Genomic DNA, 25154 nt, shown 5'->3' on the forward strand with positions numbered 1-25154 from the left:
AAACTTCTCTTCTCATGAGGTGGCCAAAGTATTGGAGCCTCAGCTTCAGGATCTGTCCTTCCAGTGAGCACTCAGTGCTGATTTCCTTCAGAATGCATAGCTTTGATCTTCTTGCAGTCCATGGGACTCTCAAGAGTCTCCTCCAGCACCATAATTCAAAAGCATCAATTCTTTGGCGATCAGCCTTCTTTATCCTCCAGCTCTCACTTCCATACATCACGACTGGGAAAACCATAGCTTTAACTATACGGACCTTTGTCGGCAAGGTAACCTTAAAAGGCTTCCCTATACAGGACTGCCTTCAGATGTCTTCTGAAGGTTATAGAGTTGCTCATCTCCTTGACGTCTGATGGGAGGGTGTTCCACAGGGCAGGCGCCACTACCAAGAAGGCCCTCTGTCTGGTTCCCTGTAGCTTCACTTCTCACAGTGAGGGAACCGCCAGAAAGCCCTCGGTGCTGGATCTCAGTGTCCGGGCTGAATGAATACAAGTGTGCAGTACTGAGGCCCATGCATCAAGCAGCAGTCAAGAGCATCCAGATCTTATTAAAACGAAGAATGCCTACATCTGTTACTCAAGTTATTACAAAGCCACCAGTGTCATACTTAATAAATAACGAGGCAGGATTTTTAAACAGAAACCTGATGTAAACTTAACACACACCCCCAAAAAATAAAAAAATTGTAACGTTAAAAGCGAGCTGCCTGTGTAGAGGGGCTCCGATGATTTTCCACGCAGAGGAGAAAAGTGGAGCAGCCTGGTCCAAAACGTGGCTCTTTTTGCCATAATCGCTGTGCTGGGATAGCTGTGCTTTAGTACTATTTGTGTAAAACAGCGTCCCGGTGAAATGTGGGCCAGGAGTGGAGAGAGAAAAACGCACAGAGAGAGAGAGAGAGCAGCCCAGACACTGCTGGTTTATTAAAGTGCCCTTCATTCACCTGCTCCATCCAAATCAAACAGCTCTGATTGGCGTTCTGTCTTGTAAAACGGGTATTGTGTGAGCAGTGGGCAGCTGGAGTCCTCTGAGAATCTTCACTTGTCAGAGATGAATCAATCATCTAGAAAGATGTCAGCATCTGCCCAAACCATTTTATATTAGAATAAATGGCAGATGGTGGTGTTTTTATATTTAATCAGTTCCACCAAATGCAGTTTCATCTCTTATAAAACTAAACCATCTGCAGCGTGTAGGTGTACAGATCTAGCTAAATGCCCGCTGCAGAACCCTCTTCTCTTAAAGGTAAACGGTACAAGTTAGTGGCAGCATTTTGGCACCATAAACAACAGGAGGAAGGAGAGGGGGGAGAGATTTGACTTTTGCTTTTTAAATATCAGTGTGTTCTTGCAAAGGCTTTCAGTGTAATCATGCCAATAATTTATGTGTAGTATCAAGGCCCGTGCTTAATTCATAATTTAGATGGCACATATCTGCGTCACCTCCCCCACTATGTATGTATGTATGAACATACATACTTTTAATTTATTTATTTTGCAAAGGCCTTTGGCTGTGCGCAATGAAGTTTATTTACTTCGCTCTGGGTGTAATATTTGTCCATCTGCAGGCCAGTGTGATGAATCTTTTACTTGGAGGGAAGTCCTGCCAATGTGACAGGTTGCAATGGACACTTACCTGGAAGTGAGCTAGATCGAAACAGGACCTCCTTCTGAGTAAACATGTATAAACTAGCACTTACCTTTAAAAGGTTGTACTGTTATTCCCCGATAAGTGAGCGCAGAATGAATTTTAAAACTTTTTTTTTATCATTGCTTTAATCAATTGATTTTACTTAGCATTTTATTTCTCAAATGTTGATTTAAAAAAATATCATTTTTCGTCATGAGCATTTTTCCTCATTGTTTTCAGGGCAGGGAGATGCTCAAATCCTCTACTTCAGGGATGAGGATACCTGTGGCTGCCAACTCAACAACGTCTGGATTTTCACTTTGGGGAATATGGCAGCCCTATCTAGACTACAACTTTCATTAACCCCAGGGGTGCCAACTTGAATAAAATATGGGGGGGGGGCTAAGTAAGCCCTGCCCTGCATAATTGATCACATGATGCAGTGCATGCACACCATTTGAATGGCAATGACCGCTCCCCACATTAAATGGGGGGGTGACTTTTGCGTGGTTGCGCGCAGCCCCCCTGGAATCCAGAGCGGGTACCTGGTAGTTTGGACTGGCTTCATCCTCCCCAGGCTGGATACTTGGGTCTCCACCTATCTCAGTCAACCGCCCAATCCTGCCTGGGGAGGCGTTGCCAGGGGATCAGCAAGGTAAGGGGAGGGACCATACAGCCCACACAACAGAAGGTGAATCTTACCTGGGAGTCAGCTCCAGAGCTTCTCCCACCCTCCACTCCCTCATTTAAGTCTACTTCTGCAGGTTAACCTCTTTTCCACAGGCATGTGGGTGCTGCTACGTCAGGGCCGCTGTTGAAGGGCTGGAAATGAATTTTCCTGCATTGATAGATTTCGCCTTTCCCGTAGCAAAACATCACAACTTGGGCGGTTTCAGGCCTTGGGCAGAATCCTTTAGTCTATCTTCCTAAATGGGGGGGGGTTGAAGCTGTGTCCCACGCCCCCTTTGCGGCGGTGATACCAGGGTTCCCCGTTAAAGGGGTCTTAAGGGGAGGCATTGGCCATACGCCAAGAGGTTGTCATTGCTATCCCCTCCAGCGGCAGCGAACTGGGGGTGGGCTCTCTGCTTGAACATATGTTCTCCAGAGCCAGCCCAATCCCCACACATTCTGGATAACCCTGAAGTCTCCCTGATCCCCGGCTGGGGACTGGGAGGGATAAATGCCCAATGCCTGAGCCAAGGTCTCCCTACATCAGAATCTTAATAAAGTTGTGGCCAATTATAATCCCATAACACGTTGTCTTGAGTCATTAATCCTCTCAGGGGTCCCCTGGGGTTTGGGGGGCTCTGCCTGTCCACGCAATGCCCATCAGCTTTGGGGGCCCAGTCCCCTCTAATATTTTATTCGGGGAACCGAAGGGACCTTGGCCCCTAGGAGTTGGATCCTATGCCCCTTCCCATTGGCACGGCTGGCTGGGGCCAGGAAGTTGCCTTTTACCAAGTGAGGCTGCTGGTCCATTTAATCCAGTACTGTATTGTCTACACTCTCCCATGTTCCAGGCAGGAGTCTCTCCCAGCCCTACATGGAAACGCCAGGATTTGAACCTGAGACCTTCTGAATACAAGGCACATTTGCTACCACTGAGCTACAACCCTTCTGCAAAACCAATGGGAGTCTGGAGAACTACAGGTCCCACCCCCCCCCTGCTCTCACCATATAGTATATGTTTAGCTGCAGAAAGGCATGGTTTCTACCACTCCCAGTTAATCTTCCTTCCTTCCTTTCTTTTTTTGGTCACGATTTCTGAGTAGAGCAGGTTGGGTACGTTGGCTGCATGGTATTTAACCAAGATGAAAAATAAAAATAGACACCCACAACTTTAACGTAGATTATCTTTTGAGCGCATACGTCTGAGTAGCACCATCTGGGTGGGGTTTGACCAACAGCAGGTTAGAGAGCTGATTTCAAATACAAGCAGATGGATTTCCCCTTACTTTTGGCTGTATGAAGCAAGTACACATCTTACCACCAACTGGACTATTTGTGAGCAAGTAGCATCGTGGAGAGATCAACTATTTCAATATATTGGACTGTGTTCCAGCGTATGCTTCGGCTGCAGCATTTTCTGATGCTTCTCAATTCTTGGCAATCAACTTTTTGAATTGGAGTGTTTAGTATGTTCCAAGTCCAGTATCCTACAACAAGTCAGAGGACATTTACCCCTTCTTGTTGGTGAACTAAAGTATATGTGCAATAACATTACTAAGCTGCTAAGAAAAGTTTGGATTTCTTTAAGCATGAACAAACACACAAACAAACACACAGAGAAATACTTTCTTTTTTAAAAAATTACCATCTAAGACTGCAGTCATGTATCTAGAACTATGCATCATTGAACCCAGTGGGAACTTTTAAGATGGTCAAAAACTAAGGATGATTCTAGGCCACTACTATTTTTGCCTGGGATTCAGTCACATGGCAACAAATTCAGGTTGTACAATTATAGTGGATTTGGCAGTCCTGTGCACAAAGAAAAATGTAAAATCCCGCTTATCAGATCAAAAGATCAGGAAAGGGCCAGGAAAATGCACTGGCAAGTAGGAATGTGGGTTACCATCTACAGTCATACCTCGGTTTAAGTACGCTTCGGTTTGAGTACTTTCAGTTTAAGTACTCCGTGAACCTGTCTGGAACGGATTAATCCACTTTCCATTACTTTCAATGGGAAAGTTCGCTTCAGGTTAAGTATGCTTCAGGTTAAGTACAGACTTCCAGAACCAATTACACTCATACTTTGGGTTAAGTACGCTTCAGGTTGAGTACTCCATGGACCCGTCTGGAACTGATTAATCCACTTTCCATTACTTTCAATGGGAAAGTTCGCTTCAGGTTAAGTACGCTTCAGTTTAAGCACTCCACGGACTGTCTGGAACGGATTAATCCACTTTCCATTACTTTCAATGGGAAAGTTCGCTTCAGGTTAAGTACAGACTTCCGGAACCAATTGTGTGCTTAAACCAAGGTACCACTGTACAGTATTCAATTTGCATTGAAAGGCAGACATGCACAATTTGCATTTTCCAAAACAATATGTGGCAGGTCACACTCTGGACTTTGTTTTCTCAGCTGGGTGGGAACAGCGTGATCTGAAAGTGGGGGATCAGCCCCTTCTCATGGTCAGATCACTTTCTGCTAAGCTTTAGGCTTTCAGCACCTTTTCCCCTCAGCAGAGGTGGGGGACCTATGAGATCATCATCCATGAGAGGTCTAGAAGGTGGCAACACAAGAACAGGCCTTTTCTGTGGTGGTTCCCTGTTTGTGGAATGCCTTCCCCAGGGAAGTTCGTCTGGTGCCTTCATTATACACCTTTAGGTGCCAGGCGAAAACATTCCTCTTCAACCAGGCCTTTGGCTGATTAACATCCAATGCCCTTTTAAAAGTGTTGTGGGATTATTGGTTTGCTTTGTTCTTGTTTTTTATTACGCATTTTGTGTTTCTAAGGTCGTATTTTTACGTTGTGAGCCGCCCTGAGATTTATGGGTACACAAATTTCATAAATCAATAAAATACAATAAAATAAATAAAAAGCCAGGATCTTCAGAAGCAGCAAGTTTTGCTCTCAGCTACATATAATTGTGTATCTTAACAGCCTAATGCATATAAACAACACCCCCGATTGCCAAAAACATTTCGACCATACGGATGTAATTTACCTATCAATATGTGCCACTGAAGAAGACCGTATGGTCAGAATGTATTTGGCAACTGAAAGTGCTACTTGCATAAGGATGTTAAGTGGCACTCTCTTCTGTCATTAAAAAGACCCCTAAGGATCGGTATTGGGGTCTGTGCTTTTGAGCTTGTTCCTAAATGATCTGGAGTTGGGGTAGACAGCAAGGTTGCCAGGTTTGCTTGTTTAGGGTGGTTAGAACAAAAAGGGATTGTGAAGCGCTCTTAAAGGGCCCCTCCAAACTGAGTGAACGAGCAGAACAGTGGCAAATGCAATTCAATGTAAACAAATGTAAAGTGATGACGTTGGGGCAAGAAAAAAATATCTTAATTTCACATATACACTCAAGGGGGATGAACTGGCATTGACTGATCAGGAACAAGACCTTGGGGTCATAGCAAACAGCTTAATGGAGATGTCGACCCAGTGGGCGGCAGCTGTGAAAAAGACAAATCGCATGCTAGACATTACTAGGTCGGGAATTGAAAAATAAAACTGCCAATATCATAATGCCGTTATACAAATCTATGGAACACTGTGTACTGTTCTGGACGCCTTACCTCAAAACAGATATTGTAGAGTGGGAAAGGGTTCAGAAAAGGGCAACCAAAAGGGATGGCGCAACTCGCTGATGAAGAATGGTTGCAGCGTTCGGGACTTTTGAGTTTAGAGAAGAGGCAAATAAGAGGTGACATGATAGAAACTTATAAAATTATGAATGGCTTGAAGAAAGTGGATGGGGGGGGGGAATCTGCCCCTCTCCTAACACTAAAACTTGTTGGCCAGGGGTTCTTGTTATGCTAAAACATTTGTATTTCCTCATTCGGTTCAGAAGCTGTTTTACCTTACTGTCTTGTTTTTGATTGGTATATACTGTACACAAATACGTTGAGCAAAATTTACAGGGTAGGGTTGGTAGGTCTTTTGTTATGCAACAAATCTGTAGATCAAACAACAGGTCAATAAGAGCTGACTGTTCGAGACAGCAGTCCAATCAATGGAGTCTGGGATTAACCCAGAGCACTGAAATTAAATCCTGCTCCTGGAGCTATATCTGCACTGACCACCCACTGCTTTGGAAGATAGCCTTGAATGTGTGTGAAGCCTGGGGCAGCTACCCTTGCTTCCCCCCCCCCCCAACACCACTCCAAATGGCCTATCACATAGGCCATGGGTAAGGAAACTAAGGCCCGGGAGCCGGATGCGGCCCAATCGCCTTCTAAATCCGGCCCGCAGATGGTCCAGGAGTCAGCGTGTTTTTACATGAGTAGAATGTGTGCTTTTATTTAAAATGCATCTCTGGGTTACAGTATCTGTGGGGCATAGGAATTCGTTCAAATTTTTTTCCTTCAAAATATAGTCAAGCCTCCCACAAGGTCTGAGGGACAGTGGACCAGCCCCCTACTGAAAAAGCTTGCTGACCCCTGCCATAGGCACTGGCTCCTGGGGGCCAAGGCATTTTGGGCCCCCAGTGGTTTTTTTAGGGGGCAAACCCCCTTAATGTTCAGGCGGCGTTCAGCTCCTCCACCTGGGTCCTCACAACCTCGTGTGTGCAATATCAGGACATTGTATGACCTCAGGGTATTGCGTGACATTGCACACATAATACCAGGACATTGCACAAATAATACCTCAGTCGTCTGGAAAAGCTTGCACCTCTGCCTATCACCAACTCTCTTCATCCCCAACCACTAGCAATGTACAAGGCAGGGGAAGGCTGGTATGCTCTAGCCCAGTGTTTCCCAACCAGTGTGCCTCCAGATGTTTTGGGACTACAACTCCCATCATTCCTGACCACTGGTCTTGCTAGCTAGGGATGATGGGAGTTGTAGTTCCAAAACATCTGGAGGCACACTGGTTGGGAAACACTGCTCTAGCCAACAGTGGCTCTTCAAGGTCTGCGCCGGAGAGCCCTTCTTAGCCTTGTCAGCTAAGATCCTTTAAGTGGCAATGGGACTCTGCTGCGACCTTGCTCTATCTGCCTCTGTATTTTTCTCCGGACCTGATGGAGCCTGGTTTGGGCATTCACATCTATGGCATTTTCATGACTCGAATAAAAAAGAAGACTAATAATTGTGCAGAGACACCCTAAAAGAAATCACAACATCAGCCAGCAGTATGTGGGGGTTTGAGTTCAGTTGGCTGATTATTATTTTTATAGGAAATTCACAGCTTGCAGCTTTTGGCTAAGCAGGCTCCTACCGGCACACCCTTTAACTGAGCCAACCAACCACACAGGAAGACCACCTCTGCTGAGAATTCAGTGCATATAGAAAATGACAATATGTCACGGGGATTATGTAGAGAGCTCTCCTGTTGTCCTAATGCAACATGGAGTGGCCCTGTGATGCCTGTCGGGGCAAAACTTTGTGAGTTCCCTTCCCCCCCTTATTTGAGGCAAATAAATCGCAAGGCCTACATGGCTCAGCTAGGTGGGCAAATCAAGATGACAGAGACAAAACCTTTGGTTCTGTGCTCTGAGCCAAAAAGAGACCAAGTGCATCACTGATTTGAGGAGGCAAAAGAGGGATCAGTGAGAAATGGGGTTCCATTAAAACACAGACCTACCTAATTCACATTTTCTGAAACAATATGCGAACCGAAAGAGACATTCTTCAAAATTTGCACTTTCCCAAGTTTTGCAATGCGGTTCTCCATCGTAGCTATGTGTACAAAAATGCATATACTAGAGGGGAAAGTGTGCATGCACTTATTAGTGAAAATGACATACAGAAATGCATTGCACAGTATCGGGGGAAATTGTTTTGCAAAAAAAGTGTATATTGGTCCAAATTGCATAGAAAATGTATATATTGGGATAAATTTGCTCTAAAATACTGGTGAGTGCACATGAGGACATTTTTATTTTTAAAAACTCACGTGTGGAAATGGGGAGAACTGAGTGTACAATTAGAAAAACTAGAAACTGAGAGAAACTGAAATTGATAAATTCTCCCAACATGCTATGGGGCAACAAGACTAGCAGTTGAATCTTACTTCAACACTGGTAACAGGACAGCAGACTAGCATAGTGGGCACAGAGGAGGCCACACAACAACCACAGCTCTGGATCTATAGAACTTTTCACCACAAATTAATATATTTGGTACAATTTGATGGTGGGCATGAGACTTTACATCTCTGAATCTGGCTTTGAATGCTCCCCAATGGGGAAAATAACCCTGACGTGTACATTTAAAAAAATCATTTTGGGGATAAGACTGGTCTAAAGCCTTCTCTCACACATGACAGTTTTCGCTCTACAAATAGTCTTTTGTTTTAGTTCAAACATGCAATCCCTGACCTGCAATCCAAAATGGCGCAGGAAAAATATTTACCTCGTGATTCTGCCCTGCAGATTCCAGAAGGGAGACCATTTTGAAATGTGCCGAATTTCATTACAGCTGCAGTTCGACATGCATTTCCTTTGGAGTAAGCCACATGGACCTCAGTAGGATTTACTTTTGAGTAAGCATGCATGGGATTGGACTGGTAGAGGTCAATCCCGAAATTGTCGAAGCACTCATTACACTGTGCTTCAACAGAATCCATGCTGTGAAAATTTGCCGCTGATTGTAAATATGATTCGCTAATGTTCTCTGGATTGAATTGTACTGTGCTCTTTCCCCCTCTTTCCATCTTTCCCCCTGCATGTAAATTGATCTACTGCGTCAAAACAGTACCATTTAAAACAAAAGGGGTTGATTTATAGCCGGTCCCTAGACTCATAAATCACACCTGCAGTATGGGGCTCCAGAACCCCTGTGTTCTGCCAGCATTTACCTTTTATAAATGGTCGGGGCTTACCTCCCATTGTGACAGAGCCTAATACAATTGCATTCTTCTCTCCCAGCATTCCCTCTCATTATTCCCACTGGGGAATTCAGACCTCGTTTTTGCATCCATGTCAGGTTTCTTTTCTTAAAAAGAAAAACAGGAAAAGAAAAAGGAACGTTGAATTAAATATGTACACTTGTATTTTGTAGCTCTGCTACTCTCAGGCATGTGAGGTTGGGCCTCCACCCCACCCCTTTGAGTTACCTATCAAGAGAGAGAGAGAGAGAGAGAGAGAGAGAGAAAGAAACAGATTATGTTATGATAAGGTAACTATTTTGAACAAAAGTGGCCGTATTTCAAAATATCACATGCAGAGATACCTGCTTTGGCCTTGATGCCTTTAAACGCTGGTATTTGACCCTATATCTTTCCATTTCCTTGGTCCTATTAAACAGGTTTTACCTGCAAGGTGTGTAAGAGAAGTGGGGGGGGGTGGATACAAATCTACTGGTCCTATCCAACCCTTTTCTGTATTGTGTAACGCAATAGATAGTTACTAGGCTCCTGAGAAATTTCGACCTGCTTTGGCACCAAGCATTTGCCCACTCAACATTTCCTACTGCTGATAGTTTATCAGCATTCCTCACACACAAATCAATGGGCAAGAACATATATTTATTATTGCTACTGGTATTAAATTCAGACTACTCATCATTCCACAAGAGCCCAGAGCAGTACAAGAGCCTAGGGCAGCCTTCATGATGGACTTGGCCAGGCTAACCAATATTCACCTTCTTACTGAATAAGACCTAAATGCTAAGGGTTATATCCCATGCTGCATGAGCAGAGTTCCACTCACACAATGGCGGTACCCCTTCCTCTCCTTGCGCTCCCCCAAAATCTGCTCTAGAGGGTCCCCCAAACCTCTGGAATAAATTTGGTGGAAGTGTTGGGAACAGCAGGAGAGAAGAGAAGAGGGATTTTTGTTGTTGAAGTCTGCACCCCAAGTGGAAAAGCAGTGTTGGATCCAACTCTAAGTCCCCATATCCCTGCTCTTCCAGCAGCAAAGGAATGCTTAGGCCTTCCAAGGTGTCATTAGGTATGTGCATTGTGGTATGTCTTCAACAGCAAACAATCAAGTTTGTTGAGCATTCATCCTGATTTGTTTGCACAGACTTTCCACAGAGGTTAGACAGTGTTGGCTATTTAGTGAGCATTCCTTTTTTATTTGTTTGCACTGGGGGAATTATACAATGTTGCATCAAGCATTACCTTACACTTCCAAGTGCATTCTATTATTATTATTATTATTATTATTATTATTATTATTACTACCCCGCCCATCTGGCTGGGTTCCCCCAGCTACTCTGGGTGGCTCCCAACAGAATATTAGAGACATGATAAAACATCAAACATTTAAAACTTCCCTAAATAGGGCTGCCTTCAGATGTCTTCTAAAAGGCAGATTTCCCTGACATCTGATAGGAGGGTGTTCCACAGGACGGGCGCCACCACCGAGAAGGCCCTTTGCCTTCCTAATCACAAGAAGTGAGTTTGGGGGGAGTGGCTTTGTTGCTCCAAAGCACCAAATCAACTTTAATTACACAGCCTAGTTTTGATTGAATCTCCCAGCTCTCAAATAGCAACAGTCTGGAAGCACTTCAGGAAACCTATGTACATGGCTTGTACCGTGATGGAATCTCCTCTCACATAGGTTTCAAAAGACTAGAACTGAAAAGCTAAGGAGCTGTATCCATATATATCAAGAAGCAAATTCTTTACTCAATAGAGGTCTTTAGCCTCCCACCACCCACCCCACCCCACCATAGCTGCCAAGTTATCCCTTTTTTTAAGGGAATTTCCCTTATGCTGAATAGGCTTCCTCGTGAGAAAAGGGAAAACTTGGCAGCTATGCACCCCACCAACCATTCACACATTAAAATAGTGGCATTCCTCTGCATTCTTCAACATGAATGAGTGGGGCCAGGGGCAGAGAGCTGAATGAAGGATTTCCCTTGCTCCTTCCCCCATTTAATTGACACATGAAAAAGATAGTCCAGCTAATCTCTAAAAACGGTAATCCTTACAGTCTGAAATTGTTTTAGAAGAAAATCCAGGCGCCCTGACAAACAGGCTGAAAGGCTTTAATTGAGCAATGGCCTGGATCTGACCCTTATCCTGATCTCAGGGCCGGTCATACGTGCTCCAGAAGGGCTATCCAATAGCGAAGCAGGATTCCATACTCAGCATTCCATTTCACTTACAAAATCTTTATTCAGGAAATTTATTCTCTCAGCTATGGTGATGGGAATACACTGTGGTTTTGTTTGTTTGTTTGTTTGTTTTGCTTATCCAGACTTCTAAGTCAAAAATGGCTCATTCCAGATTCTGCATTTGGACTTTGTAACACCGCTGATGTATATATCACACGCAGGGCCAGATTTAGGTTTGATAAGGGCCTAAGCTAGGGACCCAGGTGGCGCTGTGGGTTAAACCACAGAGTCTAGGGCTTGCTGATCAGAAGGTCGGCGGTTCAAATCCCTGCAATGGGGTGAGCTCCTGTTGCTCGGTCCCAGCTCCTGCCCACCTAGCAGTTCAAAAGCACATCAAAGTGCAAGTAGATAAATAGGGACCGCTCCGGCGGGAAGGTAAATGGCGTTTCCGTGTGCTGCTCTGGTTCGCCAGAAGCAGCTTTGTCATGCTGGCCACATGACCCGGAAGCTGTCTGCAGACAAACGCCGGCTCTCTCGGCCTATAGAGCGAGATGAGCGCCGCAACCCCAGAGTCGGACACGACTGGACCTGATGGTCAGGGGCCCCTTTACCTTTAAGGGCCTAAGCTACTGAAGGTAATGGGGCCCTTTATATGTCCAGCCGTCCTTTGTCAACAACAAATTGTCACTGTTTGTTTGTTTGTTTGTTTGTTTGTTTTGTGTGTGTGTGTGTGTGTTGAATATATACTATATGGTAATTTATGGACCTAATAGGTATCTAAAGCCATTTGCACATGTTGCCATGCAACCAGTCCATGCAGAATGTAGGCAACCTATATATAGAAATGAGCAAACCAGTGATATTTAAGGGAGCAGGCTAGCAGACAGGGCCCATTATTAACATCAAAGGAGCCTACACAACACAAAACACTGTTGCTGTATGTAGGTTTTATTTTATTTGTTTTTTATCTTACATTTTGGAAATGTACATCCAGGTTTTTTTTTCTTTAATTTTTTGGGGGCCCCCAAGAGAGTGGGGGCGTAAGCTATAGCTTATATGTAAATCCGGCACTGATCACATGCACCATGTGGACGTTGCTTACAGCTCCTCTGCCACTACCGCCCCAATATGTCTTCCAAACTGCACGGGATTATAAAAATGCTTGGCGCACTTTATCACTTAAAGTGAAACAAAGAGGAATGAATAATTTGCCATAATGTAGATTCCGTCACATCTGCATAGCAAGGTACAGGTGTAGATGTAGAGATATCCCTGACAAGGACCATACAGTATGTGCAATGATGGCTGGATGCTGAGCGACTCTGAGTGGGTAGACTAGGAAAAGGCTGGGGTTTGATTGGAGTGAACGAAATCCTGAATACTGACTGGCAGTGGCTCTACACAGATTCAGGCAGGGATCTCTCCTCCTACGTGGAGATGCTGGGGAATGAAACAGGGACATTCTGCATTCAAAGCAGATGTTCTACCATTCTGCTATGCCCCTTCCATAGGCCTCAGGAAATTATATCCTTCCTAGAATCAGTCCCCACTAGGGATGGGTGAATCTGTAAATTTTTGTTTCTTTTGGTTTCTCATTTTTCCAGTCTTAAATTGAGTTGTCCACATTTTCACATCAGTCTGTTGTTGTTTTCCATTTCATGACAATTCATCAGCATTTTAGTGCCAATTTACCACGACATGCATATTTTTGCAAAGCCGTTTTCCCTTATATAGTGCATTCTGTATATCATTTTCACTCACAAAGGCATTTCTGTGCATCTCTCCCTAAGTGTGTGCATTCTTGCACACTTTGCTTGTCTGGGGAACTGCAGTGCAAAATTCAGAGAAGTGTGAAATCAGAAGGTGCCTGATGTAAGGGATGTACTGGTCATGGGCAAACACTTACCTGTGCAGGTGTTATATGCAGCCAAAATCACTTTTTAAAAGGCATTTAATCTTTAATTTGATCTTAGTTTTTAATTTAAAAAAACCTAAGATCATGGCCACTGGTTCCATCACCTCCTGGTAAATAGAAGGGGAAGAAATGGAGGCAGTGAGAGATTTTACTTTCTTGGGTTCTATGATCACTGCAGATGGTGACAGCAGTCATGAAATTAAAAGACGCCTGCTTCTTGGAAGAAAAGCAATGACAAACCTAGACAGTATCTTAAAAAGCAGAGACATCACCTTGCCGACAAAGGTCCGTATAGTTAAAGCTATGGTTTTCCCAGTAGTGATGTATGGAAGTGAGAGCTGGACCATAAAGAAGGCTGATCGCCAAAGAATTGATGCTTTTGAATTATGATGTTGGAGGAGACTCTTGAGTGTCCCATGGACTGCAAGAAGATCAAACCTATCCATTCTTAAGGAAATCAGCCCTGAGTGCTCACTGGAAGGACAGATCCTGAAACTGAGGCTCCAATACTTTGGCCACCTCATGAGAAGAGAAGACTCCCTGGAAAAGACCCTGAGGTTGGGAAAGATGGAGGGCACAAGGAGAAGGGGACGACAGAGGATGAGATGGTTGGACAGTGTTCTCAAAGCTACGAACATGAGTCTGACCAAACTGCGGGAGGCAGTGGAAGACAGGAGTGCCTTGCGTGCAGTGGTCCATGGGGTCACGAAGAGTCGGACATGACTAAACGACTAAACAACAACAACAATCTTTATACAACTGCTCTGTGGGCCTTGTGTTTTAATTAAAATAGTGATCACTTTGGCAAATTTGGACTTGATGCAGTGTGGTATATCCTTGGAGAGTGAGATTGGTAGGTATTGTCATATTATCACCACCATTAATTAAGGATTAATAAAACAGAAATTCAGACTGAAGTCGCACTGTGAACTTCCTCAGAACAAGTTGTGTTTGTTTCCTTTTAGCACAGAAGTGGCATAGCAGTGTAGACTCCCTAGAGATGCCACAGCTATTTTCAGTGGTGACAAGCACCCACCCAAAACATGACTTCTAACCTGTTCAAACCTCTTGGAATACTAAGCAGAAACTCTTTCTCCATAAAGCAAACAGAACAAATAACACACTCACCACTAATGCCCTTTTATTCCTGTAGCATCTGCCTCTCTTTCTATGGCATGCCGGGTTCCAAGCTGATCGTGTGGTTTTCCACTCATAGATTTCAAAGGGAGCTGGATTAGACCAAATACGCTCTCAGTCTGGGGCATGAGATTCCGCAGGGAACTGTGCATTTAAACCAAGGGTGATATACAGCATCTAATTAGAAATGAACAACAATAGAAGAGCAATGATTCATCCTCAATACATTATGATAACTCTTATTAGCGATGCAAAGCCATCTCATCTATGCTTTGGTTATCAACTCAGAAATTATGAAGTAAATTAGGTCTTCAGCAAACTGATGTAATACTGGGTGTGTGTGGGTGTGAGGGTGAAAAATAAAGTTCAAGCATATAAAATGTTATTTTACATTAAATGAACCTGCTTGATGGGAGGAAGGAATACGTCTACGAACTGCAAAAACATGTTTTAAAGGCACAGGAAATTGTTTATGAAGTTCAAATGGAAGTTCGAATGTGTTTTAAACAACCACAATTACCCTAGTAGATGGCAGGATCCAGACTCAATCAAGACTGAAAGCAGCATGTTGAGGATGAACATGATTAATTTCAGGTTGTGGAAAGACCACATTTTTGTGTTACCGACAAGTTAATGCGCATGCAGCATGAGAGTGGAAGTCTAGCCCTCTTCCAGGAACTCTGGAAATTGTAACTCTGTGGGGGGGGGGGGGGAATAAGGGTCTCCTAACAACTCTCAGCATCCTTACAAACTACAACTCCCAGGATTCACTGGGGGAAACCATGACTGTTTAAAGTGGTATTATGCTGCTTAAAATTTATAGTGTACACAGGGCTCGATTGTGGGAGCGACGGGAACAATGGAGGCGGGAGATAGAATTGAATATCCTGGAAGAGGGCATTGGCTAGTTTGCTGCAACCCTGAACACACTGGAATATTTTGTTACAGATCTTGTCTTTTCTGTTATCTGGGTGGTACTTTTCCGTGGAACCAGTCTACACATTTTAAATAAAGCTAAGCATATCTACTGTGGCAACAACAGGTCAGTGTGTCTGGCAGAAGGTTGGTGGTTCGAGCCCATCCAGGGATGACTGTGGGCAGGGTTTGGACCAGAAGATCCCTGGGGTCACTTTCAACTCTGCAGTTCTATGATTCTGTGATTCTACTTATCCTTTGAGTGGAGTAAGAAGCGATAAAAATGAATGTGGTGAGACAAGAACCGGCTTCAAGTCCACCCTCAGTCATGGGCCAGTCACTATATCAAATGTAAAAAAAAAAAAAAAGGTAAAGGATTCCTGGATGGTTAAGTCCAGTCAAATGGGGTGTGGCGCTCATCTCGCTTTCAGGCTGAGGAAGCCGGTGTTTGTCCACAGACAGCTTTCCAGGTCATGTGCCCAGCATGACTAAACCGCTTCTGGTGCAATGGGACACGATGATGGAAATCAGAGCGCACAGAAACATTGTTTACTGTCCTGCTGCAGCAGTACCTATTTATCTACTTGCACTGCCATGCTTTCAAACTGATAGGTTGGCAGGAGCTGGGACAGAGCAACAGGAGCTCACCCCGTTGTGTGGATTCGAACCACCAACCTTCTGATCAGCAAGCCCAAGAGGCTCAGTAGTTTAGACCACAGCGCCACCTGAGTCCCTGCATTATAAATTAATGAATAATAAACCAACAGATCCTAAGGAAATACAGAACTATTATTCTGCCAACTATGTATAATAACTTCTTTTTCATTGTCCTCTCATCAACACATTGTTAATTCTTGCATACTCTCTTGTCCATTGCCATGGTTCCCAACGTTGGGGGGGCAATTTGATTTTTAAGGGGTGCATCAGGATTTTAGAGATGCTTAGGTGGGGTAAGGCCAAAAAAGGGTTGGGAACCACTGGTCTATTGCAAGACAAATCATATACTGATAGTGATCATCTACAAGTCAGGCACCATAAAAATATTTTTGTACAAATGCATTTCCTTCTCTGCATCGATTCTGACAGGGCTCTAAATGAGGTGCAGATAGATTTGCTGGGATTCTTTTTTATAAACTGAATATTACAAATATATAAGCATTTGCACATGTTTATGCCACGTACTTATATTTTGGGGGAAAAACATAAATATGTGACCTGCTTCCATAATGCAGTGCTAATAAAATATTTTAAAACAGCAGGCTTCAAGAGGGATTTGCAATAGGAAAATTACAATAGTGTAATTGCATTAAATTGTTTTTCATAAGACTATTGCTTTCTTTACTTATAAGTAGTGTTACCTTTTTAGTGTCCTTGATTAAATAATGTTAAGCAATTAATTGAACTATTTAATTTTAGTGTCCTTGATTAAATAATGTTAAGCAATTAATTGAACTATTTAAAATTTTAAAAGATGATGCTGTTAAGGTGCTACACCCAATATGCCAGCAAGTTTGGAAAACTCAGCAATGGCCAGAGGATTGGAGAAGATCAGTCTACATCCCAATTCCAAAGAAGGGCAGTGCCAAAGAATGCTCCAACTACCGCACAATTGCGCTCATTTCACACGCTAGCAAGGTTATGCTTAAAATTCTACAAGGCAGGCTTAGGCAGTATGTGGACCGAGAACTCCCAGAAGTGCAAGCTGGATTTCGAAAGGGCAGAGGAACCAGAGACCAAATAGCAAACATGCGCTGGATTATGGAGAAAGCTAGAGAGTTCCAGAAAAACATCTACCTCTGCTTCATTGACTATGCAAAAGCCTTTGACTGTGTCGACCACAGCAAACTATGGCAAGTTCTTAAAGAAATGGGAGTGCCTGATCACCTCATCTGTCTCCTGAGAAATCTCTATGTGGGACAAGAAGCTACAGTTAGAACTGGATATGGAACAACTGATTGGTTCAAAATTGGGAAAGGAGTACGACAAGGTTGTATATTGTCTCCCTGCTTATTTAACTTATATGCAGAATTCATCATGCGAAAGGCTGAACTAGATGAATCCCAAGCCGGAATTAAGATTGCCGGAAGAAATATCAACAACCTCAGATATGCAGATGACACAACCTTGATGGCAGAAAGCGAGGAGGAATTAAAGAACCTTTTAATGAGGGTGAAAGAGGAGAGCGCAAAATATGGTCTGAAGCTCAACATCAAAAAAACCAAGATCATGGCCACTGGTCCCATCACCTCCTGGCAAATAGAAGGGGAAGAAATGGAGGCAGTGAGAGATTTTACTTTCTTGGGCTCCTTGATCACTGCAGATGGTGACAGCAGTCACGAAATTAAAAGAAATTTTCTTGGGAGAAAAGCAATGACAAACCTAGACAGCATCTTAAAAAGCAGAGACATCACCTTGCCGACAAAGGTCCGTATAGTTAAAGCTATGGTTTTCCCAGTAGTGATGCATGGAAGTGAGAGCTGGACCATAAGGAAGGCTGATCGCCGAAGAATTGATGCTTTTGAATTATGGTGCTGGAGGAGACTCTTGAGAGTCCCATGGACTGCAAGAAGATCAAACCTATCCATTCTGAAGGAAATCAGCCCTGAGTGCTCCCTGGAAGGACAGATCGTGAAGCTGAGGCTCCAATACTTTGGCCACCTCATGAGAAGAGAAGAATCCTTGGAAAAGACCCTGATGTTGGGAAAGATTGAGGGCACTAGGAGAAGGGGACGACAGAGGACAAGATGGTTGGACAGTGTTCTCGAAGCTACGAACATGAGTTTGACCAAACTGCGGGAGGCAGTGCAAGACAGGAGTGCCTGGCGTGCTATGGTCCATGGGGTCACGAAGAGTCGGACACGACTAAACGACTAAACAACAACAAAAGCAATTAATTGCAATTTTGGGTTGCCAATCATCTAAATGATGGGGTAAGCAGCAGCAGTAATTATTATTATTATTATTATTATTATTATTATTATTATTATTATTTACTTGTACCTTGCCCATCTGACTGGGTTGCCCCAGTCACACTGGGCATGAAATTAGCAGCTGCTGTGTAACTTAATTGAATAAATTTGGTTCTGCATCATATAAAAGACCAGCCACTAGACACCCTGAAAAGCTGGTCTCAAAGGATGCCTCCACATAAGGGAATTATTGTGTTAGTTTTCTTGGTTATAGTACTACTGCTTCTGTCTTTGTTTCCGACATCCTTTTACACTGCATTACTTGTGGCATTACGCAACTGTAGCATTTTGATCAATATGCTCCCCTGTCATACTTAATTTCACTCACACCAGTGGATGTGGTGTGACACAAGGCATGTCACCATCACCACCCTTTATGCACACGGGTGCTTCTGCCCCCCCCCTCCCACACATCACATGTGAAAATGGCTGGAAAGAACAGCATGCTGGGATACCATCCCAATCTTCATCCTGCGATTTTCCAGTTTAACGGAGATGCAAGCAATTTTTTTTTCCTGGAAGCAGTTAACAGGAAAATGGGTGCTTAATGTCCACTAGAGTCACAGAAATGGCAATATTCTGTCTCTCTCACATGCTTTGCAATACTCGCTGTTCAGCAAACCTGCAGGGCATGAACAAAAGATAGCCCACTTGCATTTCCCAACTTATTTTTAGCCCCAAGTTCAGTTCCAATCTTTTTTATCTTTTTGAAATTATGAATTTCCAGTATGGCAGATAAGAGATCAGATATGTGCGGAGTTCTTACCCATCTCTTCAAAAGGAGAGCTGCTGACGGTCTACTGTATTATAATGGAAGTGGCGCTTGAATAACAATAGAAGGAACAGGCCTATTATTGCCTTAAGCTATAATTAGTTTTCTGTCAAAGAAGTAAGCAGATTTCAATCAGAACTGTGTTTTTCTAAAAAGAAAAAAAGGATCTTTGCAGCAGAATAAAGTGATTAATTCTCCTCTCGCAGAAGTCATACCCCTAGATTGCTTTTTATGGGACTGTACAAATGTATAGAACTTTTACACATTTCTAGAATGAGCGATGTTGTTGTTGTTGCCTACTTAACTGTCACAGCTATCCACAAAGAATCCTGGGATCTGTAGTTTTGTGAGGGTGCAGAGAATTACCTGATAAAGATCCATAATGTCCCTCACAGAACTACTGTTCCCAGAGTTCCCCAAGAGAGAGAGAAATCAATGTTCAAATCAATTTAAATTTGGGTAGCATAGGGACACCCTTAGTGACACAGGCGGAATCTACACATATATAAAAACTGTTCTGGAAATGCTTTTTTTTAAGCGTTTTAAAAAATATATTGAATTTTCCATAAGGCTCACCATTGACATCTAGTGTCACATTGTATATTTGCACTTAAAACACACATAAAATGTTTTAATTGTAATTGAGTCCAAAGTTACAAAGTCATGGGAAAAGCAGGGAAAACAAAATGGCTGCCAGGTTGTAAATGGATTCCAATGCCTTAAATCAGGGGTCAGCAAACTTTTTCAGCAGGGGGCCGGTCCACTGTCCCTCAGACAGACTATATTTTTTGGGGGGGGGGGAATATGAACGAATTCCTATGCCCCACAAATAACCCAGAAATGCATTTTAAATAAAAGCACACATTCTACTCATGTAAAAACACGCCGATTCCCGGGCCAGATTTAGAAGGCGGTTGGGCTGGATCTGGCCCCCAGGCCTTAGTTTGCCTACCCATGCCTTAAATATTTCAGAGTTTATAAATGCTGAAAGGCAGCAATGAAGTCATGGATCACTAGGAAGTACAAAGGAAAGAAAACTGGTGTGTGTGTGGTTTTTTCCAGTGACTGAAACTTGAAAATGGAGACATTAATTTCTCTTCTGCCAGCTCCTTTGCTAAAATATTAGTTTAATATTATTTGAGAGATTCATCTCCTTCTCACCCTCCTCTCCCCTCCCTGCTCTTTGTTGGCATCTCATTAGAGCCCATTAGTGCAATACTTGTTACAGTTCATTTAGGGAGGGGGGCGGAATCATTAAACACATGTCACTTCAAAACTGTGCGACATAACATGAAATTGAAATGACCTTCGTTCTGGCACGGAGCAGCACTGACTTAGAGAGAGCACTCCTGAATTCTTTAAAAAAAATAATAAAATGTTACTTAGCCTGATAATAGAATTCCAGCAGCATGCCAAGACAGTGAAGGCCATTACCTACTGCTTGATAGCAGAAGTCTGCAGATTTCAGCTAGAACAAAGGCATTAAAGGTTAGTAACCCTTCCTTGTGAAACTGAACTAGAAAAGGGTGAGGAGAATTGCAGGGGGGACTAGGAAGGAATATAACAGAGAGAGAGGACAAGGGTGAAATTAAGAGTCTCAGGCTGTTTTCACACCATTCAGTTAAAGAATCCTGGGAACTGTCGTTTGCTAAGGGTGCCAAGAGCTGTAGCTTTGTGAAGTCTAACTCAGGATTCTCGGGAAATGATAATGGCTTTAAACCATGGTGTGTACGCAGCTTCAATTGCGGGTTTTTATTCTGAATTTAAGGTTGTGGTTGCTTCAATTTGTGTTATAGATTTATTACCGCATTTTTATCTATAACCTTTTCCTCAAGAGGAGCTCTGGGAATTGTACGCAGCTCCCACCCCACCATTGGAAGGAACGCGGGTGGCGCTGTGCTCTAAACCACAGAGCCTAGGGCTTGCCGATCAGAAGGTCGGTAGTTTGAATCCCCGTGATGGGGCGAGCTCCCGTTGCTCGGTCTCAGCTCCTGCCCACCTAGCAGTTCGAAAGCACATCAAGTGCAAGTAGATAAATAGGTACCGCTCTGGCGGGAAAATAAACGGTGTTTCCATGTGCTCCTCTGGTTCGCCAGAAGCGGCTTAGTCGTGCTGGCCACATGACCCGGAAGCTGCCTGCAGACAAACGTCGGCTCCCTCAGCCTATAGAGCGAGATGAGCACCGCAACCCCAGAGTCGTCCGCGACTGGACCTAATGGTCAGGGGTACCTTTACCTTTACCCACCCCACCATTACTCCTCGCAGCAGCCTATAGGGTAGATTAGACTGAGAAACAGTAACTGGCTTTGCGCAAACAAATCAAGATGACTGTTCAATAAGCGGGTCATCTGGAAGCAGCCCCAAGTTGTAATGCTCTAAACACAACACCACACGGGCTTTTATTATCGTTGCATGCAGCGCATTGGAGATTGCCTTGGGCACTGGGAAATGTGGAAATACGATTTTTGATTTAGTAAAAAAAAGAAGAACAAATGCATGAGGATATAGATCTGAGCCCAACAATCAATTGAGCCGATAGTCGTCATTTGATTAAAGTTGCTTCCACATGGGAACACTTTAGCACTCTAGAAGCTTTGATTTTTCTCAACAAGCTGGAAGTGAAAGAAGAAAAGGGGTGCCAAGTAGTATTTAATATTATGCCCTATTATTTCCTTCTCTCATGCCCAAGATCCTTCTACACAGAGGCGTAGCAAGCCCAGGTGGTACCCGGTGCAGAATTTTTTTGTCACCCCCCCCCCAATGCGGCTCTGGCTCTGGCTCTGGTGAAAAGTGAAGAACAATTGCAGAAAAACTAGAGCTTACAGATCAAAACCGACTTCAGATATTTAATCAGCATTGAAAGAACATATAAGAACAGTTGAAAAATCTCATGCAACAGAAAATAAAATAAAAATTCCCCAGTGGGGGGGTGTCGAGTGTCACCCCCCTCCAGGGTGGCACCCGAGGTGACCTGCCCCCATCGCCCCCCCTTGCTACACCACTGCTTCTACAATGTTTACCCACAGGTGATTCCCACATGCCAAAAGTCCTTTTCCAATTATAATTAAAAGCTTCTGGTTTGTTGATTTTGCCCATTTTATTGCTTCCTGTTCTGTGTGGTTGTGTGGTAAGTGACAAATTACCCAAAGGGTTCAATTCTGTACATTAGAGATTGCCAACAGGTGCCCACATGTGCCATGACACTGTGAAAGCCTTCTTTGGCATGCCTGGGCATAATGGAGAGAAGCAGCGCCGACAATACTCTCTCTAATTTTGTGTTATGCCGTGCCCTTATCACAGCCATGTTGTGTTATTCCAAATCTCCATGGCAGCCATTTTGTGACTAGCTCCCGCAACACTTTTCCAAAATTCAAAATGTACCCACTGGTCCAAAAAGGTGGGTGACCCTGCTATACATGTTTACTCAGAAGTAAGCCCCACTGACTTCTATGAGACTCCCCAGAAAACATGTTTAGAATTGCAGCCTGCATTGCCCCTTATTAATTAGCTTCCGATCCATGCTGGGAAAGGTGTTAATTACTGGTTTCTTTGCATTATTTTCATTTTATTTCTTTGCACTTAAGCAATTAACCCTGACTTGCTAATTAGAATCATCTGTCTATGGAATTATATGGTTGAGGAAATGGCACAAACCCTAAATCTCCTGTCTAAATCTTAACACGGGTAAATCATGTATCGGTTTGGTGATGAGCTGGCAATGGTGGAATAGGGGCATTGAGTCTTCAAGGGGATATTCCTTTTTAAAATAAAATATTTAAACGCTGCTTTTTTAAATAAAATATTTAACCCTCACAAGGCAGGATGTGAGGAAATGAACAGAATACAGCATGAGGGCAAAGTGAGATGATATTGTAGGTGTGAAGTTTCCAATGAATGCATTTATTCTGTGTTTATAACTACGTTTAATAACTATCCGCCTGTAGACAGCAGGACCATTTAAATAAAAAAAGCTAAATCTAGGTGTAATACTCACTGTACGCCATATTCAGAGTAGCCCCACTGAAATCAATAACTTGCCTATTAGTTTTACTTAGTCTACTCTTGAGTATGACTAACATTGAATATATCACCCATAGTCTCACTTGGCACCCGTGTGTGGATGCCCTTTTTATTTCTTGGTATCTGTTCACTAGATGGTGACAGTGAGCTATGGCAAATTCAATGTATTTTTCAAAACGTTTTTGGTTTTTTAAAGCATTTTCACAGCGATGTTTTTTTAATACATGTGTAGATTCCACTTCAATGGTGCGGCAAGCTCCACTGCCATGAAGACGCCTTCTGTGCCCGGTATAGCAAGAAAAGCCATTGAACAGGGTGTTTTGGAACAGTGTGTTAATGACTTTGGCTCTGCTGGATCCAAAGAATTATGGATTTCCAGAGTGACCCAATCCTCAGGTCATATTTTCCCCTGAACAAAAGCTCTGGTCGCTTCAAAAACTCAACTTTAAAGAGCTATATTTGCAGCTATCAACAGTCCGTGGAGTGGGCAGAGCAGGTACTAGTGCAATTAAAAACAAAACCAAGTGTCATAACCTTGCCAAACCGTCTCCTCATTGCCCAAGGTAGGCACCTCAGAAACATCCACCAACCTTGCATCATGTCCACCACATCAATGAAAGAGAAGGAAGGAGTGTGCTCAATCTGTTCCTGAAACTACCATGATTATGCAAACTATCACAAGTCCCCCAATTGTTGCTAAACAAATTTTAAAATAATGGGAGGACAGGCCTAACCAACAAAAATGCGAGGACAGACCATGCTAGCTATGCCGTAAGTTACTTCAAAGCTCATTTCAAGCTCTCATAGATCTTAGAAGCTGCAACTTCAGAACTCAGTCTAGGCAAATAAGAATGTTTAGACTGTGCAGAAGATGTTCTACAGCTTCAGGCGTGTCACTCCGATGCTGAGGGTCATTAACTTTCTGCATAAATCGTTCATTCCCCCCTCGGCTTAGGATCTCCCCTCCCCACTGTCAAGCTGCAAAACTCCAAGACAAAGACATGACTGGTTCCTCAGATCTGCTTGAATGAGGGGGTCCATTGCTACTCCACCGGGTGTGCTTTCTAAGCGTTTCCGACAGTGGCCCTTCTCTTAAGGTCTAGAAACACAAAAGACATTTTGTAATTGCCATGCCTTGAAATCGAATTGGTGATGTTTCAGTGCATGACCCATAAAGGAGAGCTGTGGGGAACGCACATGTGTTTGACATACACTTTCCACCTCTTCAAGACTTACAGATGGAATCAAGATGTGCGAACAAGGCTTCCCAAGCAGAGACAAGGGGATCTCAAGGTACCTGGCAGAGTGCCATGTGTCAGAGTTAAAGGAAGCAGATACGGCATGGGGTTTGGGACCCGCCTAGGTGCTGCTGACGATATCAGATTCCAGAACCTTACAGCAATAGGACTTTGCGAATAATGAAAAGCAACACAGCAATTCCTTTGGGAGAGGCTGGCTGCCAAATGGATGGGAATGTTAACGAGAGTGTCTTCTCCATTTTGGAATGTAATAACGATTGTTTGATGGGGCTGTGTGCTTTCCTTTATTTGCTGTCCTTTATTAGAAAAAAGAAAACTCCATACCAAATAAAAAAGAGAGAGAATAATTGTGTTATTGGCATATGAGCTGTGAAACCACCAGCAACTGTTTCGTGCAACAAACAACCTCTGTAGAACTTGTAGCAGAAATTTCACGTGCCACTGTTAAGTGATAGGAGAATGTTATAGAGCATGAACGTGCCGTTATCAGCAGCCTAAACTGATCTACTGCACAGTAGTATCATTGAAATCAACATGACAGCTCCCAACAATAAAGTATGAGTTATTCACAGTGCAATCCTGTGCATATCTACTCAGAAGTCGTTCTTATTAAGTTCCTTTAAATTCAAAGGGATTAACTCCTGGGTCTGCTTGTATCTGGCAACCACCTTAAACACAGCATCACTTAACGCTAGATGACGATTTGTGCACACCTGCCATGCCTTCCTCCTTTTTGCCCAAGGATATTTCTGGATGCAGAAACAGTATGGGCAGAACCAATGACCTGGTTCTTTCCTACATATATGTGTTTAAGAGAATATTGTGCATATCAGCCCCATAGGTAGTGTGGGACCTAAAGTCCA

General features: G+C 43.4%; 1 long non-coding RNA gene across 2 annotated transcripts in view; it reads right to left on the reverse strand.

Moving 5' to 3' along the window:
* Window positions 1-1362: 1362 nt before the first annotated feature.
* Window positions 1363-25154, reverse strand: part of LOC118082410 (uncharacterized) — a 46645-nt gene continuing 22853 nt past the window's right edge. Inside the window, exons 2-4 of one of the 2 annotated variants that reach the window (XR_004692268.2) lie at window positions 14348-14533; window positions 9122-9234; window positions 1363-3779 (exon numbers count right to left, since the gene is read on the reverse strand). This is a non-coding gene — a long non-coding RNA (uncharacterized LOC118082410). Of the gene's footprint in view, window positions 3780-9121; window positions 9235-14347; window positions 14534-25154 lie in introns of those variants that run through there. The other variant, XR_009557300.1, reaches the window with a different exon arrangement.

The sequence above is a fragment of the Zootoca vivipara genome, chromosome 3 (assembly GCF_963506605.1).
Source record: "Zootoca vivipara chromosome 3, rZooViv1.1, whole genome shotgun sequence".
NCBI lineage: Eukaryota > Metazoa > Chordata > Lepidosauria > Squamata > Lacertidae > Zootoca > Zootoca vivipara.